The 27,219-nt window shown below is 34.8% G+C and overlaps 3 pseudogenes; all 3 read right to left on the bottom strand.

Moving 5' to 3' along the window:
* Nucleotides 1-20,997: 20,997 nt before the first annotated feature.
* On the bottom strand, nt 20,998-21,666 carry LOC150038553 (uncharacterized; annotated as a pseudogene).
* A 42-nt stretch (nt 21,667-21,708) lies between these two features.
* On the bottom strand, nt 21,709-22,290 carry LOC150038552 (uncharacterized; annotated as a pseudogene).
* A 996-nt stretch (nt 22,291-23,286) lies between these two features.
* Nucleotides 23,287-25,355, bottom strand: LOC150038551 (uncharacterized; annotated as a pseudogene).
* Between the last annotated feature and the right edge of the window lie 1,864 nt (nt 25,356-27,219).

Here is a 27,219-nt window from a genome sequence, read left to right as displayed (position 1 = left end):
TTGCAATAGGTTTGTTCTGATTTGTTTTGTGGGTTGATTAAAGGGATTGAATCTCAATGCGAAAGTGTGCAATCACTTTTGCCTTTGAATGGGGATGGGAAAAATGCAAAAAAAGACTTTACAGAATAAAAAAGGTTAAATATTCAACAAAGGGAATTTAGAAAAAAATATATTTGAAGACCAGTTTCTTCAAGAATCTCTGTGAATTTTCTCTACATTTAATTCCCAAGAACACGATCAGCAAGATTGCTAAACTCGAGATTTATCATCGCCCATAAACCCTTGCTAGACAAATAATATTTGTAAATCACCGAACAAACTACTTATACTAACTAGTAAGTGGCAAGTCCGGGGTCAGACCACAGGAAAGCATGGAAGATTAGTTCATCAAAGCTCATTTTTAGTGGATTGGAAATTGAAATGCGTAAAAGAAATAAAGTGCAAGAAAAGTAAAGATAGAAGCGCAATTAATCGAGATGTCTTAGCTCAGAAGAATGGATTCACCTAATGCAATTAAGATCATTGAATCATAACATATGACTTAAACTCCTTGTTTATGCCTAGCCAAATTGATTAGAACCCTATCTAATCGTCCTTATTATCTAATTAGCTAGCATGAGAAGATGAACCCGCTCTAATCACATTAGCTAATCGCATTAAGTTCTATGAATATGCTAGGATGAATTAATTAACTTCCACCGTCTAGTTAACTCGTTCAATATGATTTCCACATCAAGATTGATTAAAGCATTACCTAGTGTAGTTAACTTCACAACTACGCACGTTAATCTAATCTCTTACTTCCTATGGTTCATTGCCTGAACTACATAAGCAAGTAATCAATAAATTCGGAGTGAGAATCCATAAGTAAGATCATATACATCATAAATTAAGAATCTCTCAAAATAACATTGAGTTCCTCCAAATTCCTAAGCTAGGAAACCAAAATCTTACCTTCTCATGGAGGATGAGAACTTGCAATTTGGTATCTACTTGATTAATTACAAGATGAACACCCAAAGAAGAAAATGGAAGAGAGAAGAGAGGGAAAGAGGGCTGGAAGCCCGAGTGGGTCATTATTCTGCCCTAAAATGAAGAAAAGCATTTAAACTCAGTGCCTTAGCATTGCAACGCTTGATAAGAGCGTTGCAATGCTGGTCTCCAGATTATCACAGTGGTGGAGCGCAGCGTCGCAACGTTCATTTGCATGCGCGCGCTCTGTGTTGCCTCCGTAAAAAATCGAAGCGTTGCAACGCTGCCCTATTTTCTAGCGTTGTGGAGGCTACTACCTTGTAGTGCTTCGTAACGTTTCGTCCAGGTGTATTTTCATCCTTTCATATTTTATTGAAGTCCAGTTGCTCAAATTAGCTCCTAATTGCTCCAATTAACCCCGAAGAGCTCGTAACGACTGATTCCACCTCCAAAATGCTCGATACCTATAAAATCATTAAATAAACACATTAAACATAGTAATGACTTAGAATTAAGAAGAGGAAAATAACACATTTTGGGTGCTATCAAAGATACCACTAATAGGGCTTCCCCGCTATGTCTCCTGGAGGATCAAGGAACGGTGGGATCCAAAATTTACAGGAAAAATTTTCTATTGAATTTTGAGAGAGAATACAGAGAAAGTTGGATAAGGAGAGTTTTTTTTTTTTTTTTTTTTTTTTTGGCAAAAACTTGTATCCAAATACAGAAAACTACGTGAGGAGAGTTAACCCCCTCACTCCACTATTCACTCCCCTGCATAATTGTAGGGAAGTTATTTCCTTAAAATTATTATTCATTATATATATATATATATTTATATATATTTACTAAAAAGAAATTTTCACATATATAAAAAATGTCAAACTATTTACAGAAATAGAAAAAATAAACTAATAGATGTATAGACTTCTATCAGAGTCTATCAGTGATAGACTTCTATCACTGATAGACAATGATAAACTTCTATCAGCCTCTATCAAAGAAGATTAAAATTTTGTTACTTGTGTAAATAGTTTCCCTTATTTTTCTATTTTTTAAAATCCTACTATACTAAATCAAATTTAATATATAATATATATAATTAAATAAATATTAATTAATTAATTAATATAAATATCAAATATTTATTAATTATGCATTTAAATCATATAAAAAGCATATCTCTCTCTTAACCTATAGTTTTTAATATGGATTCAATTTATATTAAATTTTACTTCATAGTTTTAATATGGATCCAATTCATATTAATTTAATATTCAAATCTTATTCAAATATTATTCACTCATCATATAGTTTTAATTATAAATCATATTTATAATTTACTATATACTAAATGTATCATTATACAATATACTTTATATTAATCCTTATTCATATAAAAATCCCTAAAATAATTTGAACAATTCAAATTATTTCAAAAATTAATTGATCCTTGTTTTACCCTTAGTAAGCTAGCAGGGGGACCTATTGAACCTACAGATTAGAAGCTCCAATGATTCGAGATTAAACTAATCAAACTCTTTAATTAATTATAATCAACATTCATTAACTGTGGGTCACTCCACTATAGACCCACATTTGTACTCTTCGTATTATAGATATATTTATGTGTCTATGGATATAACCAATCATCAATAAGTTGATCCTTCACGAATTTTTCGTAATGATAGCTGGATCAAATTTATTGTTTTACTCCTGTAATTACATCTTTCTCCTTAAATCCTACTGATTCTCTATTGAACAACCTGTTTATAGTACATCCCTCTCGGACCAATGAAAGGGAGAGGCCCCTTGTTCAAGATCTAGAGTCAACACTTAAGAGAGCAACTCATCTACTTTCTTTGAAAGTGGGAAGGAGCGAACTTCATCTTGTGTATCTATGTTTCCAGCTTCCTACTTGGATAAATTCCCAAAATAGTAGGCTTATTGAGTCAGCAACTTGGGCCACTCTCAGCCATATAAATCAAAGGATTGCCCTCATAGACAGAGTCCATAACTCACTCACAATTGAGATCGAGTTACCTATGGTCATCCTATAAAATGTTCATCTCATCCGTTAATAATGTTATACTGAGAAACTAATCCTTTCGTAGTCCGGTATTATATAAACTCTTTAACCCCCACTCACATGTCTCTATATGAACAATATGGATCATATTGTCTATAACACTTACAACTCAAGAGTGAGCTATATCCATAGTGTCACAAGGATAAGGCACTCAAACTTAACCATTTACTGCAGACCTTTTAGATTACTTGAACATGATCCTCATGTATGTCTATGACATACTGTTCAAGTTTCATTAAACAACCTTGGATCTTAGTTTATTGGATTGAGTTAATACTATCTAAATGTATAATAAAATACTTCTTATTTTATTAAATAAATAATTTGTATTTACAAATTACAAACTACAAGATGAATGAGATTTAGGAAACTAAATCCAACAATTCTATGTTATTAGTAATCATGTTATACCATCGTGTGCAAAATTTACTATGTTAAATACACTTTATTTTTTCATTAACATTTAATTAAAATAAGTAGTGATGATGAATTAATGTGAACTAATTTGATTGTAGTTTTACTGTTCATCTCCAAACTCCTAGGTGTAAAAATTCCACTTTTCCATTTTTTTTTTGGGAGATTGCCAAAAGTATGATATATTTTAGGGGCTTAAAGATTTTTTTGGATGTTTTTTTCAAAATAATGAGCTTGGGGACAAATGAACTTATGAAAAGTCCAAATTGTCTTTTGATTAAGAAAATCCTAAATATGTATGCACGATTCCTTCTCCATCTCCTCCGCCCACAACTACTCCTCGGTGAACCAGGGTTGTGGATGAATGGCGACCACGGACGTGCTTCTCCTTCTGTGAATTTGATGGCTGGCTAGGACTTCGTAGTTGATAACTCTCAGAAAGCGCTATAATTCCTAGCTTAATTGAAGCTCGTTAATGGATTTTTAATGTTAACTATGCTATTTTGTAGGTATTGACATTAAAGAGGAAGAATCGAGCTTAAAATGTTAAACAAGATTAATCTGAAGCAATTTGGAGGTAGTTTGAGCATCCGGACTTCAAAGGAGGAGAATTGACCAAAATACTTTTGGTTGTAGCATTGTAGCCCTAGTGCAACACTGTAAGGCAAAATGCATGGATGTAGGGCAGCATTGCAACTTTGCGACTTTTGACAGAGTTCCATCGCCAACGCACGCGTACCTTGTCGCAACCAAACGTTGCACCAGAGTTGCAACGCTACTCCAACGATCGAAGGCTGGATCGACAAGAAAGTTGCAACGCTCTCATCCGCATTGCAACGCTACGCCCAATTTCTATATATACTTCTCTTCAATTTAGGTTAATTTCTATGCCGATTTTGATGGAGGCCGAGGAGAGGCCTAGTTTTCTTCCTTTCCCTTTATCTTTTCAACATCAATATGTTAGATTTTTTTTTTCCTTTTGGGTTGTAATCATGGACAGATCTTCTTAAATTTTTCTATGAATTTATGAGGTAATTCCTATCTAATTTCTTTGAGTAAGAGGTTCCATGTTCAATTTCTTGAGATTTCTTTAATTGGATTTAATGTGCTTCAATTCTATGCTTTCTTTGAATCTTGATCTAATTTAGTTTTGCATTTATCTGTTGGATTGACGACCCTATCATAATTGCATATCTTTACTAGTTAATTTCTAGCTCGCGCATTTCCTTGTGTTCGTCTATTCTTGAATTTACCCTAGTAGTATAGGATTGAATGTGAATGCTTTGAGTTTTAGGTTGGAGTAGAATCCTAGTAATGCATGTTCGACCTAGGTTCACAGAATATTTGATTAACTGAATAAAGTTGTCCAATCAATTAATCAACACAATTGAATCCTCAATCTTCATATATATGAATATTATTTCTATATGGACGTTATTGAACCCAATAGAATTAAAAGCATGTAGTTTAATTAAGGAATGACTTTCCAACTTTAATTAATGCTTAGGACGTTTGATTGATTTGGTTTTAATTAGTTTTCAGCCTTTGTAGAGACTAGTTAAATCGAATTGATTTCGTAGTTGTGCATGCATAAAAAGAAATGTTTGTTTAATTAATGAACTCCATGATAGAAATAGCATAGAATTCTCTCTCCTACTCTAGAAATTAGATAGACTCCAATCTTAGATTACATTTTCCCTTTGCAATTTAAATTCATGCATGTTATTTTATTCCAATCAAATAACAAAACCTCCCATTTTTAATACTTTCCCCAGTCAAATTAAGCTTAAGAGAGATTTATTTCTTGGCCTCTCTTAGGTTTGGCTCCGTACTTCCCACTTGTGTTACCTAATAGTACAAGTAGTTATTTGGTGAATTTATAAATAATTTTTATCGGTTAGAGGTCATGGGCGACTACAATTCTCAACAGGAATAACAAAATTGTGTCGTTGCCTGTGAGGCAAGTCAATTAATCTCTTTTAGTTGAATTTGATTTGTAAACTTAAAAAATCCTGAAATATTTTTCTTTTTCTTGTGTCTACTTGCTTTATCATAGATGACGATTTAAACATCTACTATGCATTTCTTACGAGGCAAGCGGCTCAGCAAAGAAAAGAAGAGGTAAGTGAATTTAGTGAGCTTAGAAATCAAATATCTAAACTAACCTCTCTTGTTCAAATTTTGGCTACTAGGCAATTGCAAGAGCTTGAGGCATGTTGAATCTGTTTGCTTCAAGGTCATCCATCCGAAGCATGTCCTCAATTTTCGCGCGATACCTATTTCCCTTGGGAGATGCCTAGCCCGAGCTTGACATCGATGATGTTTCTTCTGCCAATTCAGATATTTCGTTGGAAGATTTGGTTAAGGAACTTTCTAACAGCTCTTGTGAGTTTGTGCAGGAACCCTCCTATAGTCATCAAGAATTATCTAGTTACCAGCAGGATAACATCTATTTCGGATTCGAAGCTAGAACTGATTTTCAGAGCCTGAGTGACCTCGTTGCTCAGATCACTGAGTCAATTGGGAGACTTGAAGAATCCTTGGTGCATCCATCTTCTAAGAGTACTAGGATGAATAGAGAGTTGACCAATATCAATCATCCTATTGAGCAGATGATTCCTCACACTGCTGGCCAACGTATGACGTTGAGTCCTTTAATGTATGAACATGCTGATAATTCCTTAAAGTGAATATTTCATGTTGCACGCAAGTGTACATGGTCAAATTATAATATTAAAATGGCTTGTAAGGCCGAGTATTGTCCTTAAGGATCAAATTACCAAGTTATAGTTTAGCTATCTCAAAATTGTGTCAATTTTAACCAAGGAATCAGAATCAAATTGAATGTGTGTTTTTGGAAAGTCAAGAAAACAGAAGAATTGTTTGAAAATCTGAGAATTATAGGGTATTTATTCCGTTAATTACTTCATTAGATCTATTCTAGCCAATTCATGGAATCATGTATAAACATTATGTCTAAGTCTAGAAACTTAATTCAATATTAATTTCCCTAAAAAAAAACCTATTCTCATGCAACTTAATTGATATCTAATCTCATGAAATCAAATTAAGACATAAGACATTATAAATTGTTATTAACAAATTTCACTACTAACCTAACTATGATCATGATAGATTAATAAAGATTTTAATGGTATAGATCCTTTAAAACATTCAATCTCTCAATTAAACATTCAACCTAGCAAATATCAATGGCCAATCAATAAGAATTAAGCATGATAGCATTAAAAAGAAAAGTGTTCAACATATCCAAGAAAAGAACTAAATTCAATCTAAATTCATAACAACTTCATCAATATCCTAAAACAACAAGTTTAGCCACTCATAGCTTGCAAAAACAATTTTTATGTATTAATTCAAGCATAAGATTCAAAGAAAGAAAAGGAAACCAAAGAATCCTCCATGCTCGCCTCGATCATCACCTTGGGAACTTGAACGACCTTCAAAATATCCCTCAAATTCTTTAACTTTTAAGCATAAACTCTCTTTTAGGTCTCAAATCTCAATCTTCAGCATTCAATTTGGTTAGAATTATCTCTTCGTTAGACCAGAATGGTGTCCAATAATATCAAGTTTGAGAAGTTAGACACAAAATCTTTACCAAAATTATCAGATTTTTCAAATAAGGAAAGACAACTTTGCGACACCTCGAAGCAGCATTGCAATGCTGGTTAAAAATTGCCAGAGCATTGCAATACTGGTCCGAAGCATTGCAACATTGCATCTGATATTGCAACTACTACCTTTTAGCATCAACTATCGCTTCCTATCGTAGCATTGCAACGCTACCCCAGTGTTGCAACGTTCCCCTGTTTTTAGGAACATTACATTTTCCCTCTATTTTTTTCATTCCATTTGTTTCATTGCTCGATTTTGACTCATTTAAGCCTAATTTAGTCCTTTTTGGCTTATTTTGAGTATAATTCATATCTCGATCATAAATCCTAGAAATCACTAGCAAACACATCAAATCCGATAAAAACACACTAAAAACAATCCTAAATCTAGGGTAAAAGACGTACATTTTGTGTGTGTTCCACAATCCCAAACTTAAGATTTTTCTAGCCTCGAGCAAAAAAGAAACAAAAAAATAGAAAAGTTAAAAATAAGTGTGCTAGTGATTCATGGCTTAAAGAATAGTCAATGAGAAGTCAAGCAGAAAAAATTCAAGGAAGTCTATTGTTATGGTCGTCCATGGCCAAATCTAATAATCTCTCATGTGTGTATGTGCGCAATTCACATTCAATTTAAAACTCAGAAACTAAAATTAGGTTCAAGAAAGCTTCTCCAGTTTTTCCCTTCTCTGGCTCATGCAACAATCATCAAGTATCCACACATTTTAAGAAGGTAATATGTCTACTAAGATGCCTTAATATTGTTGGGTTGTATGTTTTAAAACTCGCAGTTTGTAATATTAAACATTTTCTATTATCAATAAAGATGTTATTGACATTTATTCAATAAAACTGTTGTTGAATAGGTAAATTGTACTTGTATAGACTAAATCCAATAAACTAAAGATCTACAATGAGAAGAGTGCACCCATCGAGTTATAGTGGGGTGTCTAGATGGATGCACTCTCTTCACTGTAAATATATTTTTATTTACTGGATTTAACCATAATCAATAAGTTGACCATTCATAGGTTGTTCATAATAACGACTGGGTCTAAAGCTGTTTTACCCCCAAAATTACATCTTGCTCCTAAAGTGCCACTGATCCTCTAATGAACTATTGGTTTATGATCCAATCACTAAATTGAATCTCTCTAAGGCCAATGAGAGGGTGGGGCCCTTTGTTTAAGACCTCGGTACTTAAGAGAAAAACCTCTCTACTATCCCTAAATCGAGTAGGAGTAAATTCCATCTTGCATCCTATGTCCCCAACTATCTACCCGATCTTACCCCAGAAATGGGAGGCTTATTGAGCCGACACTATTTGTTGGGTTTGATGCCCTAAATCTCATAGGGTTCTATAGTTTGTAAACACTTGTATGAACAAACACTTGTGATGTAATAATATGAGATATTTTCTTCACTATTGTTTATGAATATGAGATATTTTAGTTGCATTAACCACAAACCAATAAACTAAGATCCTTGGTTATCGTTGTAACTTAAGCATGTATGTGGAAACATACAAGTGAATCATGCCTTAATGATAACCTAAGTAGTCTGTAGTATAAGGATAAAGGAGGGAAACTTTATCCTGGTGACACTACAGATACAACTCGCTTTGTAGATGTTATAAGTGTTGTAAAGTGCTACAAATGGTTTGATCCTGATCATTCATGTGGAGACATACAAGTGAGGGTGTCCTATACAAAGAAGTTTGTATAAGATCGGACCACAAAATGTTTTGTCTCATTATATAACTACGTTCATGACAGAGACTTTCATTCCATTAGGATGACCATAGGTAACATGACTTTAAACTTGAGTGAGTTGGAAACTCTTGTCTATGAAGGCGATCCTTTGATTTGCATGGGTGTGAGTGGCCAGATTGCTGACTCAAACTTACCACTTTGGGGATTCGTCTGATTGGAGAGCTGGGAACTCAGCTACATAAGATGTAATTCGCTCCTTCCTCGAAGCAGAGGTAAGTAGATAGATTGCTCCCTTAAGGGATGATTCCGGGGCTTGAATGAAGTGGCGCCACACACTTTTTCATGGCCTGAGAGGTGTTCACTCATAATAGGACTATGATGTATTGTTCATTAGAGAAATCAGTGGTACTTAAGGAGTTAGATGTAACTACATGGGAAAACAGTAAATTGACTCAGCTGTACTTACGAGCGATCTGTGAAGGGTTATTGTACTGTTGATTGGTTATATCCAATGGATACAGAAATATATCTGTAGTACGAAAAGTGTAACTGTCAGTCTTTAGTAGATTTTTCGACAGTTAACAGATGGTGGATATCGTGATTAAAGAGTTCAGTCAGTTATTCACGTACCGTTGGATCTTCTAGCTACAGGTCCATAAGGTCCCCTTGGTAGCTCAATGGATTCAAGTTGAGAATTAGTTTTTGGGTTATTTTGAAGTGTTCAAATTAACAAAAGGGAATTTGATTATATATGATATAATTAAATTGGTTCAATTATATGTGATATAATTGATTTGATGTATTAGATATATTGATTGGAGGAATTGATATAAATATGATTTATATAAAATAAAGGAGAAAAGAACTATGGTTTAAATATTACATTTGATGTGATATTAAAACTATAGGTTATAAATATAATATGATAAGTTAGTTATTATATTTATTTATAATAAAAACAATCATGAGATAATTGTGAATGGTTTCTCTATTAACCGTGCAAATAGGAGGTTAATTTTAGTTTTAATAGCTGAAGAATAAAAATGATAATTGATTCATTATTGGCATTACTAATCGACCGCTCACGAGAGACAATACGATAGCCCTCACGAGAGACTAAACAATCGAGCTAGATTTGCTAGACGATTGGCTAGATGATTGCTCACGAGAGCGAGATATTACTAGACAATTGAGTACCCACTGTCTATACGATAGGCTATACCTTTCTCCCACTTACTCAATCGTGTAGCTTGATCGTATACTTCCTCCTTCCCTCTACCAAATTCACACAGAGCCCACACCTCCTGAATTCTCATTCCGAGAATACCAAGGTCGCTGAGTGGTAGTGTCGAGGGGTTATTGTTCAAGGATCAGACAGTTCGTGATTGTGACGAGAGTGAGAGATTTCCAGAAGAAGATTTCTTCAAAGGTATGTTTTCTCAATTCCTTTTGTATTTAGTTAAGAAAACATGTTGTAATTTTCTTTATAATGCATAATTGTTCTTGTGTGTTTGTGAATACATTTATTCTTTCACAATGGGCTTGGAAAGATCTTGCTTCCGCTCACTGATTCTCTTGAATAAGAGTTCCTTCACTATTGAGCTAACCCTCACCTATACAAATCTAAGGATAATCCCAAATAAATAGGAGTTCATGGTTAGCTTAGGATTCGGGTCGAGTTAACTAGGTTATCGATTTGAAATAGTCAGTCTTAACAGTAAACATCGTTAATAAAGTAAGAATGACTTATTTCTTGGTCCTGGTCTTATAAAAACTCATTGCATAGGATGCCCCCACTCGCATGTCTCTACATAAACGATTCAGGATCACATCGTTTGTATTATCTACAAAGTGGGCGCGTTTGATAGTATTACCAGAATAAGGTACCTAACCTTATTCATATACTATAGACTGTTTTGGTTATTTATTCCAACTTGATCCATTTTTTATGTCTCCAAATAAAGTTCAAGTATTCATGTAATAGCCATGGATTTTAGTTTATTGGACTTAGTCTATACAAGTATAATTTACTTATTCAACAACAGTTTTATTGAATAAATGTCAATAACATCTTTATTGATAATAGAAAATGTTTAACATTACAAACTGCAAGTTTTAGGATACATAACCCAATAAACTCCCACTTGGACTAAAACTCCAATGAATTTACATATATACAGAATATACAATGTTGAGTACTAAGAAATTACAATAAACTAGGGCATCTATATACCCTTAACCTTCTTTCACTTGCCCTAGATTTATGAAGCTCACAATTCCAGTCCTACTAGGTGACCCTTGATCACTTTAGCCGAGAGGGGCTTCCTAAAAGGATCAATATGATTATCTTTAGAGGCAATTTTTGTGACTATCACGTCTCGTCTATGTATTATCTCCCTGATGAGATGGTATTTTCGTTCAATATGCTTTCCTCGTTTGTGGCTCTTAGGTTCCTTTGAGTTAGCAACTGCTCCATTGTTATCATAATACAGGGTGATCGGCAAGTGCATATTTGGAACAACTTCTAAATCAGATAGAAACTTTTTGAGCCATACTACTTCTTTGGTTGCTTCACATGCAGCTGCATACTCAACTTCCATGGTAAAGCCAACAATAAAACTTTGCTTTATGCTCATCTACACTATAGCTCCTCCATTCAGAGTGAATACTGACCCCGAAGTTGATTTCCTTGAATTGATATCGGTTTGGAAGTCGAAATCAGTGTATCCAGTAAGGATCAGATCCTTCATAACATACATAAGCAAATAGTCTCTCGTTCTCCAAAAATACTTGAGGTTGTTTTTAATGGCAATCCAATGATCATATCCAGGATTGGACTGATATCTGCTGACAATTCCAACTGCATAGCATATGTCGGACATGTATACAGCATAACGTACATCAAACTTCCAACTGCTGATGCATAAGGAATTCTTTTCATTTCTCAACTTCTTGAGATGTCATTGGACACTGTTCTTTAAACAAATGAATTCCATGCCTGAAAGGTAACATACCTTTCTTGAAATTTTGCATTTTATATCTAGACAACATCTTGTCAATATAAGATGCCTAAGACAATACCAGCGTCCTATTCTTGCGATTGCGAACTATTTGGATCCCAAGAACATATTGTGTTTCTCCCAAATCTTTCGTTTGAAATTGCGTAGCCAGCCATCTCTTAACGTCAGCTAGAAATTTTACTTTATTTCCTATGAGTAAAATATCATCAACATATAAGACCAGAAAAGCTACAGTATTGTTGACAATCTTCTTGTAAACACAAGGTTCGTCAACATTCTATTCATAGCCATAAGATTTGATCGCAATGACAAATCTCATATTCCAGGTCGAGATGCTTGTTTTAACCCATAAATGGATCTATTAAGCTTGCAAACCTTTTGCTCTTGACCCTGTTCAATAAACCCCTCTAGTTGAGACATATAGATACTCTTATCAAGATAGCCACTAAAAAAAGTTGTCTTGACATCCATTTGCCAGATTTCATAATCATAAAAAGCGACAATATACAAGAGTATTCTAATAGACTTAATCATGAAAATCGGAGAAAAGGTTTCTTCATAGTCTACCCTCTATCTTTGGGTAAACCCTTTTCCTACGATTCTAGCTTTATAGGTTTGTACCTTACCAGCTTGGTCTCATTTTCTCTTGTAGATCCATTTGCAACCAATAGGTTTTACCCCTCCTGGTTGATCTACAAATTCTCATACTGAATTGATGTACTTCGACTCCATTTCGAGGTCCATGACTTTTATCTATTGGTTTCTATCTACATCTTCCATTGCATATTTAAAAGTCAATGGATCCTCTAAGTCATCAGTAGGTATGATGATTTGAGTTTCTATTAAACCCATGTAATGATCAAGCTGATAAACAACCTCCCACTATGTCGAGGCATTCACAACTCTTGGAAATGATGTGAAGTACTAGTTTCTTCAACAACTCTTGTTGAAGGACCAGCTTAATCAACAACTTTTATTGATTTATCTGTAGTTTCTCTAGACATCTCACTTAATACTTGCTTACTACAAGGTTGATGATTTTTAATGTGGTCTTCCTCTAGGAATGTTGCATTTGTCGATATAAATATTTTATCTTCCTGAGGATCATAAAAATAACCACCTTTTGTCTCTTATGAATAACCTATAAATAAACATACTTTTAAACGATATTCCAATTTCTTTGGGTTCTGCACCAATACATTTGTTGACCACCCCCAAATCTTGAAGTGACGTAAAATACCTTTACATCCTCTCCATAACTCGTAAGGTGTTTTTGAAACACTTTTCGAGAGAACCATATTCAAAATATACACTGCAGTCTCTACTACATGACCCTAAAAAGAACTAGGCAACTGAGCATAACTCATTATAGAACGAACCATATCCAACAGGGTTCTATTTCTCCTTTCTGCTAGACCATTTTTTTGTGGTGTCCAAGGTGTTGTGAATTGGGACTTAGTTCCATGCTCTATCAAATATTTGTAGAATTTGAAGTCCATGAACCCATCAACTCGATCTGATCGAAGTGTTTTAACCTTTTTACCTAATTGGTTCTCAACCTTTGCCTTATACTCCTTGAACTTTTCAAGTGTTTCAGACTTATGATGTATTAGGTAAATATAGCCATATCTCGAATAATCATCTATAAAGCTGATGAAATATTCATACCCTCCTCTAGCTTTAACATTCACCAAACCACAAATGTCTGAATGTACCAGATTTAAGGATTCTTTGGCTTTAAGACCTTTTCCTGTAAAAGATTTTTTGGTCGTTTTACCATCAAAACAAGATTCACATAAAGGTAAAGAGTTATCTTCTAACTAATTTAGAAGTCCACTCTTGACCAATCTCCCAATCCTATTGAGATTATTGTGCCCTAATCTTAAGTGCCAAAGATAGGCTATTGGAGAAATTTTTTGTTTCTTCATTTGAGTTTTAGCTGTTCTAAACATCTCTATATTTAAAACAACTTTTACCTCAGTTGGTTTTAACACGTATAAGTTATTTTCTAAATTTGCATAACATATTTTAATACCTTCAAAATAAGGAACACTTCATTATTTTCAAAAGAGACTGTAATTTTGTTCAAGCAAATATGAGATAGATATTAAATTCCTTTTCATAGAAAGAAATAATAGACATTTTAGAGTAAAATGTGTTTATCTCCAACAAATAACATCATATCTCCCACTACTTTAGCTGGAAAAACTTCCCTGGTCCCTACCTTAAAAGTTGCTTCGCTTTCTATAAGCTTTCTCCAAGAACTAGTTTCCTGAGCGAAAGCATAGATATGATTAGCGGCACCTGAATCTATTATCCAGGTCTTTTTATCATGTTCCACTAAGCATCAATGAAAAACAAATCTTATTTACTTTTTCATGCTTTCTTTGTTCTTCATCTATGAAATTCATGATTTCTTTAGCAGAAGCCATGTTCTTAATTTTCTTAGCTAATATATCAAATATATTTGCTAGAATAATGTTTCGAGCCTTTTTATTTGCCTTAATCCATTTGTCATATGCATTCCAACCAGTTTGGTCTATAGAAGACTTGAGAGATCGAGGACATTCCTCTGTTAAAACAAGTTTTAAATCATCATTTGCTAGTATATTTAATCTCCACGTTGAATAATCATTACTGTTAATGTCACACCCCCTCTTGAGTACAACAGATACAACTTTTTCATGACATCTATTGCCCAACTCTACTAGCTCGTTTTTAACAAATAAACTTGCAGCGGAATTTTAAGAAAATAACTGGAAACGTAATTCATTTTGGAAACCACTTTATACATTTTTAAATAAAATTTTACAATAGTAGTCCCATCCTAACTACAAACTTAATCTAGCAACATTCCAACTTGTAGCAGACCTCGACTTCTCGCAGAAACTTAGACCCCTCTACTACCTGCAAGAAAGACATGAGAGAAAAATGTGAGCCTTTAAGCCCAGTGAGTGGTAACAAATTTACAAGTCTATTTCAACTTATAAACATATAAACAAATCACAACATGAGGTTACTACGCAAACCTCCATCTTGAATGAATTTGTTCTCAACCCTACCTACACAGACGGTAGATAGTTAAAACGATTACTCATTATAACTGCTTATTTCTCTATGTACATATAGATCCCCCTCTTATGGGCTCAGAAGCTAGACCCGTCGGCCCTCTGACCATCCCATGCAAGGTTCCTCCCACAGGCTTAGGAACTAGGCCTCTCGGTCCCCTGACCATCTCGTGAGATTCTATCTCAGGCTTAAAAGTTAGGTCTGCTGACCCCCTAACCATCTAGACCATATGTTCTCCTCGTGGTATTGACCATTCATTCATAACAATAGCATATAATTCAAAATATGCTAAAATACTTAAATGAGAAACTACTCATCACGATTTGTTGGAATTGTTCTCTCTTCTCAAGTTCACTTGATTTGCACGAGTAGTTTAAGAGAACTCCTTGTTTAAACTTGGTGTTTCTATCTGCCCGCAAAGCCTGAACAGCATTTATGCCTTCTGCCTTGACCAACGCAAGGGTTTCCACTATCAACGCAACCTTCTTCCTGATTAACGCAAGGCTTCCTCCGAACTTGCTCTCAAACTCTTTTTCTAATGTCTTTTGAAGTGAATGTGCGTTGTAAGCTGAAGTGAAAACCTTGGGTGTTATTTGTAAACGTTCAAACTCTTTCTAGCTTTGACACCTCCTGCTTGTGTGCATGTCTAAGTGTCTTCTACTTATGTTGCCAATGCCAATCCTTGCCATATCAAGACTATAGTTTTCGTGCCACCTTTAACCAATGGAACTCTTTTAGCTTGCATGTCTTCTCATGCACCTACCTTAATTTGCATGAAATCTAAGACATCCCTTTGTTAGCCACATGTCTGGATGAGTTTAGCAGCTCCACCTTGCTCTCTAAGTTTTCCTTATACATAACTTTTTTATGGTCGCATATTTGCTTGAACGTATAGCTCGGCTAATGCATCACCTCCCACGCGCCACACTAACCTCAATACCATCGCATACCCTTGGCTGCTTATCTTTTCGCACGGCTTACCTTTGGCGAGCGTCCATCAAGATCAACGCATCTCCTTTATCGCATGCCACTCATACCAACCTTGTCCTATGCGCCCGCGATGCCCTTCCTAACCTCGAATTACCTTGGCGCATAATCAATCTTAATGCATAGTGTCACAATCGCGCTTTCTGAAGCTTCACTTAGCAATTGTGCGGCACTTTTTCCCGCTCACGAACAAGTCAGCCAATTCAAATACGAATAGCCAATGGCACACCAGGTGCCTCTCGCAACTTCCACCCCTCTTTTAGAGAAAACAGGTTTGGAGAAAAGGTTTTTGCAAACAACTTGATTGTAAGAATAGAGAAGAGAAAGATTGTAATAGGCTAGAAAGCAATAAGAAACAACAACAACTTTATAACATACTACTCTGGGTATGGGGAAGTGATGGTTAGTCTTATCCCCATATAGTGAATTCTGAATAAAAACACATCCGCTACCCTTGCATATGGAAATGGGCGAGCGGTCACTCACCAAGAAAAGTACATATAAACCTAACTACCTAGCAAAAAGAAATACATAGGATGAAAGCATAGTAAAAAGAGGTGGAGGCGGTCATGTAGCCATGGGCAACACGCCCTAGACAAGCATGACCATGACACATAGCACACCACCATCGCATGGCCAAGCTTTATTAATGCATGACTAGACCCTTCAATACATAGCTAGTCTCGGCCATAACACTCTTAGCCAAAAACTTGATGCGTCCAACATGTTTCTCATGCCCTGCCTAGTCATATGCGTCCAACTAGATTTTCAAGGCAACATTTAGTCCAAATGACCGCATTCTCCTTCCCATGCCTAGCCTTATGATTGGCGCATACTTTATAGGCCATTGCATAACACCTTCATCGCATGGTCTTTCAAGCCTTGGCATCGCACAGTCTTGTCAAGCTCATCGCATAGCTCCAGCGAGCATTGCCTTGCTTCATTGTGCAGCCCCAACGTACATCGTATGCCCATCGTCACATACCTCATCACATGCTGCCTAGCTTCATTGCATAGCTTTAGCGCACGTCGCATGCCCAACACCTTACGCTCATCGTCTCGAGCCCAGTCTTACACTTAACCTTGCGCTCATCGTGCATCCTCGCATGCAACTATGTGATTACCCTTGCACCACGCCTCAACATCCAACACGCATACTCACGCGTAAAGGAGTGCTTCTTTGCTCATGCCTGGCCCATATTCGTTGCACGATGGCCCTTCCTCAATACATGATCACATAAGCCTCTTGTTAACGCATGGTCATTTGACATGTGCCTTGCCTACACTTGGACAACCCCTTCATGCATCACTTGGCCAACCCATACCATGCGTCCACCCCTTAGCCAATAAGACACCTTGGTGTTCGCCTAACCTCCAAAGTCAAGACCAATGCCTACTAATGCCACATACCGACGCCCTATAACTTGGCCTTACACCAACGCATCATGAAGGTCTAACTCATGCGTCCATGCCTTAACTTTACCGCATAGTTTGTCCTTAGGTTCAACACAGCCTCACACAACCTCTATAAGCCTTAGTCGCCACACACATACAAAGCCTCATGCGTTAATGCTTCCTACCACCAACGCATACCTACTCTTGGCTTCTATACTTAGCCAATTTGCTACTATACTTAATTATCCTTTTCCAAAGCATAGTTTAGCAAAGCTTCTCCCTTCAAGCTTGCATTTTAAGCTTCTTCCTAAATCTTAAGTAACCTCAATAAGGTGAGGGTGTCACACCTAGGTAAAATGATGCAAGTTTAGGGCCCTTTTGCTGTTAAAAAGAGAGAGAGAGAGAGAGAGAGAGAGAGAGAGAGAGAGAAGGCACCTTAGTGGACATATTACTTCCTTGAGTGTGGTGATGCTTGATGATTGGTGCTTAAGCTAGATTATAGGGAAAGCTGATGAAACTTAATTAAATCCTAAGTCAGTTTTTGAGTTTTTAATTAAAGGAGGAATCACACATACAAAAGATAAAAAGTTTTGGCTTTAGAAACTCTCAACGATTAGGACATGTCTGAATTTTTCTGTGGATGAGTGTTGTATATGTTGCGAAGCTGATAAAACCAGAATAAGAGAATGCATGCCTTGAACTTTTTTATTTCAGTATTCATTATTTCTCCAACTTTGTGTTTCTTTCTTTTCTTTGCTCGGGACTAGCTGATGGCTGGGTCTCGTTTGCGCGCGAGGGCCAACTGATGTCGACGATGAGGGACAGTGAGGAAAGATGCAGGAGAGAGATGGAGATCGAGATTTTCGATGCGACTAGCGAGTGGAACTACACGCGGAGGACGTCGACGCATTATTGGGACAAGCAGCGGAGGTTGGCAGGAAGCGCAGACAGCAGCGATCGACTCACTGTGGTGCGTCAACGGCTAGGGCAACAGCTGGAAGGCAGCAGCGAAGAGGTGTGAGAGAGATGGAGGTCGGGAGGGAGGGGTCTCAGCGACTGCAATAAGAAAAAGAGGAGGAAGGGGGGAGAAAGAAGAAGAAAGAAGAGAAAAAAAAAGGAAAATAATAATAAAGGAATAAAATAAAATAAGCACTATGGTGCGTCAACGACTAGGGCAACAACTAGAAAGCAGCAGCGAAGAGGCACGAGAGAGATGGAGGTCGGGGGGGAGAGAAAGAAGAAGAAAGAAGAGAAAAAGAAAAGGAAAAATAATAATAAAGGAATAAAATAAGGTAAAAATATAATAGAATAAAATAAAATATCTTATTTTATTTTATTCTATTATATTTTTACCTTATTTTATTTTTAGTTTCTTCCTCCCAACTTTTAATCCCATTTTCCTTAAAATTTTCAATTAAAAAAGAATTTCACTAACTCCCTTCCAAAAATAAAATTAATTCTTGGCATTAATTTCAAATTAAATTTGGATGACATAAAAGTCCATATTCCACCATCTCCTCCTAATTAAACGATTCAATTGAATCCCCCTTTCTTAGCAATTAAAACACAATAATTACACTTAAATTTTCAAAATTCCAAAAATGTCCTCAAATATTAGAAGATACTAAAATTACATTAAGAACAAAAATTCGGGGTGTTACAACGGAACCGCATTCTTCTAGGTATTTGGCAAATGACCCTAAATGTTGGTCACCTCATCCATTATATCTACCATAGTATTCATCATGACCAGACTTAACAGCCTTGATTTTCTTTCCAAGTTGAAGTTCAACTTCAACTTTGAAAGGTTTGAAATTGTCCAAAGATTGATACTTATCATGAATTAAATATAGGTACTCATATCTTGAACTCATATCTTGAATAGTCGTCTATGAACGTTATAAAATATAGTTGTCCATTCCAAGAAGTCATAGTGAATGGACCATGAATTTTTGTATGTATTAGTTCTAAGACGTCTGAACATCTATTGGCACTTAATTTTCTTATGTTTGTTTGTTTTCCCTTAATATATTCCACATAAACTTCAACGTTACTTAAATCAAGGAAATCAAGAATCTCATCTAACACAAGCCTCTGGATTCTCTATTAAAGATGTGACCTAAACGTTTATGCCATAAAATAACAAAATTCTCATTTAATTTAGGCTTTGTACCACATGAATTAGATAATAGGATCTTGTTAAACGAAGCAAAAGAATCAAGCATATAGATTATCAATAAAAAACTGATATCAATAAGCTTAGAATTTTGAAAAAGACTAACTTTATTATTTCCAGAAGAACAAGAAAAACCAAATTTGTCCAAACTAGAAATAGAAACTAAATTCCATCTGAATGGCGATACAACATAAGTCTCCTTCAAATCCAAATAACAACTAGTGTTAAACGTAATCTAAAATTCCTAATAGCTTCAACTAGAACTACTTTGTCATCGCCTACCATGAATCTTTCAGCATCATATGACAACCGACTCCATAGGCAACTCTACATAGATATACTTATGTAAGTAGTAGCACCATAATCTACCCATACGTATTTGTAGGTACAGAAGCTAAATTAACTTTAGAACAAACTAAAGTAAGAAGTTTAGCCTTCTTTAATCAAATTGAAACCTAAATTCACAATATGATTAATCTAATTTAAACTTGAATCATCAATCAAACTTTAGATTCAAATTCACATCATTATCAATTAAAAAACTAAATTTTAAATTCACAAAAGTATTCATTAAAAACTAGATTTAAATTCACAAAATTATCATAATCAAGATTAAAAACTATCAGCAAGATCAAACAAGAACCGCCAGTAAAATCAAATGGATTGATTAATTATTAACAAAAACTAAATTATCAATCGGATTTTTAAAAAATAATTCCAACGAATTCTGAATAAATAAATAAATAAATAAATCCCACTGAAGCTTCACCACCAGCGACACTGAAACCCTCTATTGAAAAAGGAAAAAATAAAAACTTGCGCTACCGTCGGCGAGTTCTGCACGTCCATCGCCAACAAGCTCTGGAACGTCCGATCGTCCGCAACCCTGATGCCGGCGTGAACTTCATGCGCAATGAGGGTTTTGGCCCTCTCCTTTTTTATTTTATTTTTAAACTCTGAAATCGAAATCAAATCTCATGTCCAATGAAAAAAAAAAAATAGACCAACAATCAACATGAAATTCATGCTCTAATACAACTTTAGCATAATTACTTTAAGGCTGTGTTTAGATTGTCTATGAAAAAAGTGTTTTTCAAGAATACATTTTTTAAACACGTTCTGTAAAATGTGTTCAAAATTTAAATAGTTACATGTTTGGTTATATCTTTTTATAAGTGTTTATATACATAACTTTATCTGCTTTGTCCTATACCAAAAATGTATATACTTAAATTAAATTACTATAAAGGACTATTAAATACTAGGAACAATGTCATAAAGAAACACATTCATTTTGGTTTCTTTTAGAAAAAATATATTTTGAAATTAATAGCATGTTATCCTGAAATTATTTAATTTTTTTAGACTTGAAATGATTGAAGTTAAAACTAAACATCCGTTTTTTTTTTGGACAATTCAATTTTAGAAGCACAAATATCTTAAAATGTAAAAACATAATCATAAAAAATATAATTGATATCCAACGACAAAACATAAATAATAATAATTTTTCCTAGACAATATAATATCAACTAGACATAAGAAGTTGTGCTATTCGATCACGTTCTTCATTCATCTCCATTTCGCGATTTGAACCTCTATGTTCTTTGCATTGACATCCTCATGATTTCTTTCATCATTTGAAGGTAGTAATATCTCATCGTCGTCATATGGGTTGAACTCAAAATCTGTTTTTGAATTCTCTTATAAAGTTATGGAGAGCCATTGAAGCAACAACAATTTTTACTTGTTTGTGGAATGGAAAACTATGCATTTGCAAAACAATTTTCCATTTGTTCTTCTAAATATCAAATATTCTCTCAATTTTATATCTTAACTAGGAATGTCTATGACTAAATACTTCCTCCATGCCTCTTGGTTGGCTTCCACGTCGAAAATCAGCAAGATGGTATCGCTCACCACCTAATAAGGACCTAAATATCATGTCATTTGTGGATAACCAGAATCTACAAGATAATATTTTCCTAAAACAATCAAATAAACACTTATTAATTAAAATAAATACTTAACATATTAAACATTAATGTATTTTTCTTGCCTACTAACCTTTAAGTGGATGTGGAAATCTTCGATGTGGTCTTCTTAATGTCTCCACAAAAATTCGAGCATCGTGAGCGGCATCCTCTCATCCAACTCAAATGAATGTAAAATACATGTTAAAGTCACAGACTGCCATAATGTTTTTAGTGGTAATACTTTTTCGAACGATATATGGTATATGTTTTCTTTTAGGTACTACAACCTATATATCAGTATCATCAATTGACCCAATACAATCTTTGAGCTATGGCCAATATCGAGTGTCCTTTTTAATTTTATCAGAAGTAGATTTGAATTGTGGATCTATAGGCTTAAATACATCTATGGCCATACGACAAATAACACCTAGCACTGTATTAAACCACCTTGATACAATCACACCTGAGTGTTGAAATCTCCTTTAACCATTCTATTCGAGAAACCATGACCCAGTGTAATAAGAAACATTGCAAAAGACTCCTCCAAAGGCATACATTTGGCTTTACTAAAGTTATATTGTTGTTCAAGTACTACTAACAACTTCTAACATATATGTTCTTCGATCCTAAATTGTTGGTGACATCTATCCTCAAGACCATTCAATATCTCCATAACAAATTTGTAACTAGTTGGAGAAGATGTCCAAGAAGGCTCTTTACAAACATACCCAAAATGATGCACTACAGCACCACATCCCACTTTTACTAATTATTGATTTCATATTCAATATCGTTTCATCAAAAGAATCATTGCTACCAGTATTGTAATAATCAGATGACATTTGAAAAGCATTAAAGAAATTAAAAAAAATGAAATTAGGAACAAAAAATTCTAAATAAAGTTTGATGATAAAACATTCATAATAAAGGTAACATTCAAATACAATAATCATCTAAACAATTCAAAGTTACACTATCTAAACAAACATTTCCTAAGTATCTAGAGTCAAACTTTCTTTTGCTTAAGCCATGCGACTTGAAGCTCGGGCTCTTATAGTGCTATAAACATTTCCCTATTTTCTTTTTTTGTAAATGTTTGTAGCTTTTATAAAGAGCTCATCCTCTTTCACAATTTCAGGTATGTCTCGTAAGGTATTCATCACTTCAAAAATGCTACAACTTAGTAGATCTCTTCTCCTATTATCGATTGATTCACACACACGTTTGAATTGATTACAAAGTTTATTTACAACGTTACTTCTTGATCCTATTCTTTTTTTTTTCCTCTCTTGATTATGATCCCCGATCGTATGTATTAAATATTCAGTATCATTGGTGTCATTATGCTCTGTATCTTCAAATGTATCATCATTATCACCTACATATCTATATAAATTTCCCTCAAAAGTCCCAAGTAAAAATCCTTGAGATGCTGCCCATGCTTCATTTCCTGTAATTGCACTATCCAGTGTTTTAAAATGCCCAAGGCACACTAAGGCACAATGGCCCTCTGGAGCCTAAGCACAAGGCGCACAAAAAAGTGCGGGCTTTTTTCGTGAGACGCACTATATATATATATATATATATATATATATATATATATGTATGTATTATATACATGTTTATTTACACAACTAAAATATAGATGGATAGAAATGTGACTTAAAGAAGAATATACAACTCAAACATAGATGGATAGAAATGTAACTTAAAGAAGAATATACAAAAAAAAAAAAAGAAGAGATAGATAAGATTTAAATATGTCATTGACTCATTGTCATTCAACACCAAGTTAAGTGAAACGACACAAAAACAATCACAAATATAATTCTAAAATCCTAAATATTGAACTCATCTTCACTAAATAGGTCTTCATCCTTATTCTCTCCATAATTCGACTTATAACCATCTATATCTTCTTCGTCGAGATCAGAGTCATCAAAATTAATTGGTGTGGGGGTGGGTTGGGACGATGGTTGTGTGGAAGATGAAGATGAACATGAAGCGTTAGTCTTAGGCTTAGTTTTTGAGGTACCATCTCTAGAATAATAGCCAAGTTCTTTGCTCCAGCAGCTCTTGAAACATCGCCCCATGTTAAAAAAACTTCATCGAAAACAAGATCATCATCCTCCTCTGAATCGTCATCCATTCTTCTAATCAGCCACTTATTACTATCAATCTCTTTTAAAGAGACAAGGTCGACAATGTTTCGAATATTATATCGGCACTTTAGTGATCTATTATATTTTATGAATACTAAGCCATTCAGACGACTTTGAGCAAATCTATTCCTTTTCTTGCTATGAAGCAGTATACACAATAAAAATTTCATTGTCAACTTCAATTATATTCGCATCTAGGGCACTACAAATAAAAGAAGATACCTAACCTGTTAAAAAACGCTCCAATTACGTTCACATCTAGAGGCACTACAAGTGAGACCTAAAATTCTGACAACAATTTTTTGCAAGTTTGGAGTTGATTGTCCGAAATCATCCCACCATTCTATTATAGATCAAAACTATATTAGTAGCTTTCAATTCGAAATGATATTCAATATACTTTAATCAAAGAATTTAAGTTAAGGTGTACCTGGAGATATTTTGTCTCTCTGTCTTATTGTTAAAGACTGTCCAAATAGTCCTTCAATTTTCTTGTACTTGGTTAGCTCTCTAAGTATTTTGTCTTGAATATCCAAGGAAGCAACCATCTTTGTTATACATGAATACAACCCATTAACAATTTCATCATCAACTTGAATATTTGGATTTGAGTAATAGAATTCTGGGTTTAGATAATATCTTGTTGCATGCAAAGGATGATGCAACTAAAGCTCCAATCATCGATCAATTACTGTAAAAATATCTTTGTACTTTTCTTCCTTACCATGGAAGGATTTGGCAATGGCCTCCTTAGCTCTACAAACCTAAGTACTTGCAATAAAAGGCCAGATACTTTAAGACCAAATACGATGGTATTCCAAAAAGTTGTCAACAAAATTGTTTAAACAACCCGTTTTCCTTGTTGTTCTTTGCTCCATTTGCTATTTTTCCACTCGTCCGAAGTAAACATCTTTCTTAAATTGTTTTTCTAACGATGTAAACTTGATAATGTTATGCAAGTTGTAGCAAAGCGAGTCTTAGCTGGTCTAACTAACTCCTTTTGATTAGTAAACTGTCTCATCATGTTTAACAATCTGGGATGAACGTAAATGAAATTGCTAACCTCCATGGCTCTTTTCAATGTTTTACGAATGTGTGGGATCTTGTATATATCCTCCAACATCAAATCCAAGCAATGAGCGGCACATGGAGACCAAATTAATTGTGGTCGTTTTGCTTCTAACAATCTCCCTATTAACAAAGTAAAATAAGAACATATTTAGGCTATTTGTTGAGGCTTTTCATTTCAGAAAAATAAGAAGCATAAGGTAAGACTAACAAATTTAAGAAAGAGTTAGTATTTTGCATTCTTACATACCATAACAACTTGTGCGACATTGACTTTTCCAATGCTTTCTACAAAATTTTCGAGTAACTAAAAAATTTTCTTTCCATCCTTCACATAAGATGAAGCATCGATAGACTCAATAAATATAGTGCCTTTAGGACTATTAACTGAAAGGTTAATTAATGTCCTATTTCTTCTATCTATCCATCTATCAGCCATAATAGTACATCTAACCTTAGCCCACTCTGCCTCGATTCTCCATCAACTCATTTGTAGCTTCTAATTCTTTTTTCAAACACGACATTCTTAACTCATGATACGATGTTGGTTTCAATCCAGGACCAAATTGCCCAATTGCTTCAATCATAGGGGCAAAGCTTTCATAATTGTAGACATTGAGAGGTATTTCTGCACCATAAAACCATCGAGCGATTTTTTGGATGGTGTGCCCCCTCATTTTCTTTTTGTATGCCTCATTCATCATAGTTTGTTTTCCCTTTCCTGTGAAATCTGGATCCCAATTTCCCTACTTAAGCAAGTAATTAAAGAAATAAACCAAGTATAAGTTAAATCTTATGTTGAAGGAAAGAAAAATTCTAAGTAGGAGTATACATTTGAGTAGATTTGAGTAATTGTGAAACCCGAATCCCAATTTTCCTACTTAAGCAAGTAATTAAGGAAATAAACCAAGTATAAGTTAAATCTTATGTTGAAGGGAAGAAAAATTTTAAGTATTGGAGTAAACATTTGAATAGCTTTGAGTTGGTATCAGAACATAAGTTTCTGGGAAACCTGAGATTTGTGTTCAGGAAAACCAGAGGGTTGTGTGGTAGAGTAGATTCCATAGGTTTAAAGAGAAACCTAGGAATTAGTCAAAGTTATACTAGAGGAATAGCAGAAGTGGCGAACCTAACAAGCAACCTGAGCTGGAACTCACACACTACCTGAAGATCTATCGGGAAAGGTAAGAATGAATTAAGTTATTCTCAATTAGAATTTGAGATAGGAAAGTTATTTGTAGATAGTTTGGGTCGAAAACTAGCTAAGAGATGGCTAGGAGAAGTATCATTGGATAAACTAAGGAAGTTAATATCAGAATAGCGCAGAAGAAGCGTAGTAATAGATAAGGTTATAAAGGTTTGCGACAAAGGTTGTTATGAATGAGTAGCTGGAACAAGCATGAGAATATGTGGTCAGGATGGTCAGGGGATTAGCAGACCTAGTTCCTGAGCCTGGAGTAGAACCTCACGGGATGGTCAGGGGGCCATGAGGCCTAGTTCCTGAGCCTATGAGAGGATCAGAGGGCTGACGAGGGTAGCTTTTGAGCCTATAAGAGGAGAAACTATGTGCATATAGGAGATAGAACATATATGTTGAGTTTTATTTTAACTACAGGTAGAACAAACTTATTCAAGACTGAGGTTTGGATGTTAACCTCATAATTGTGATATTCTTTGATTGTTATAAGTTGAAAGAGACTTATTATATTTTTACCACTCACTGAGCTTCTTGAAGCTCATTCTTTTCTTTCATGTTTTTCTTCCCAAGTAGCGAAAAGATGAGGAGTTCTAGGGCGCTGTTAAGGTCAAGGTCTGCCACGTCACAACCACACTTTCGGTTTTAAGTTGTTGTTATAAACTTTGTAGTTAAGTCTGAGAGCTGTATTAACGTTATACTATTTGTAATAAAATAAGTTTAGCCCAACGGTTTTTGTTTATATCCTTGGCTTAAAGCTTAATGAGTGAAAAAGATTCAGATGGGCAGTAGGTATCACAAAAGGGTGATATCTGCCATTCTCACGCCTTCTTTCGGGTTCTAGAGGTAGGACCGAGAGGGAGTGTGACAATTCTTTCTATTTTGCATCATATTTTACGGGTTCGGTGTAAAATATGCATTCATTGGATCCTTTTGTCTTGGCTTCTTTGAAGTCAGTGCCACTCTTTTATTTGAATTACTTATGCACACTTCATCTTCGTCCTCATCCTCAATACCATAATTTTCCACATTAATGTCTACAATCAAATTTCTTTGATCTTTAATCTCATTTTTCTTAGATATATACTCTTTAATCTCTTCCTTCACGTGATATGAACATTTTCTACATGTCGTGGCATTTCTATAACCACCAACAAGGTGTTGTTTCATTCTAAAAACTCCTTATTTTGTTACTTTTGAACAAAATCCACACACTAATGTATTTACATCTTAATCATTTTGCAATTTTGCATATTTCCATGCCGGATCCTTTCTTATACTGTCCCCAACCATTAATTATTAGAAACCTAACTTGATTAGTAACTACCTTAAGGAATTGATCACAA

The sequence above is a fragment of the Benincasa hispida genome, chromosome 1 (genome assembly GCF_027475165.1).
Source record: "Benincasa hispida cultivar pf3 chromosome 1, pf3_genome.v1.1, whole genome shotgun sequence".
NCBI lineage: Eukaryota > Viridiplantae > Streptophyta > Magnoliopsida > Cucurbitales > Cucurbitaceae > Benincasa > Benincasa hispida.
This window is presented reverse-complemented; position numbering and strand designations above follow the sequence as displayed.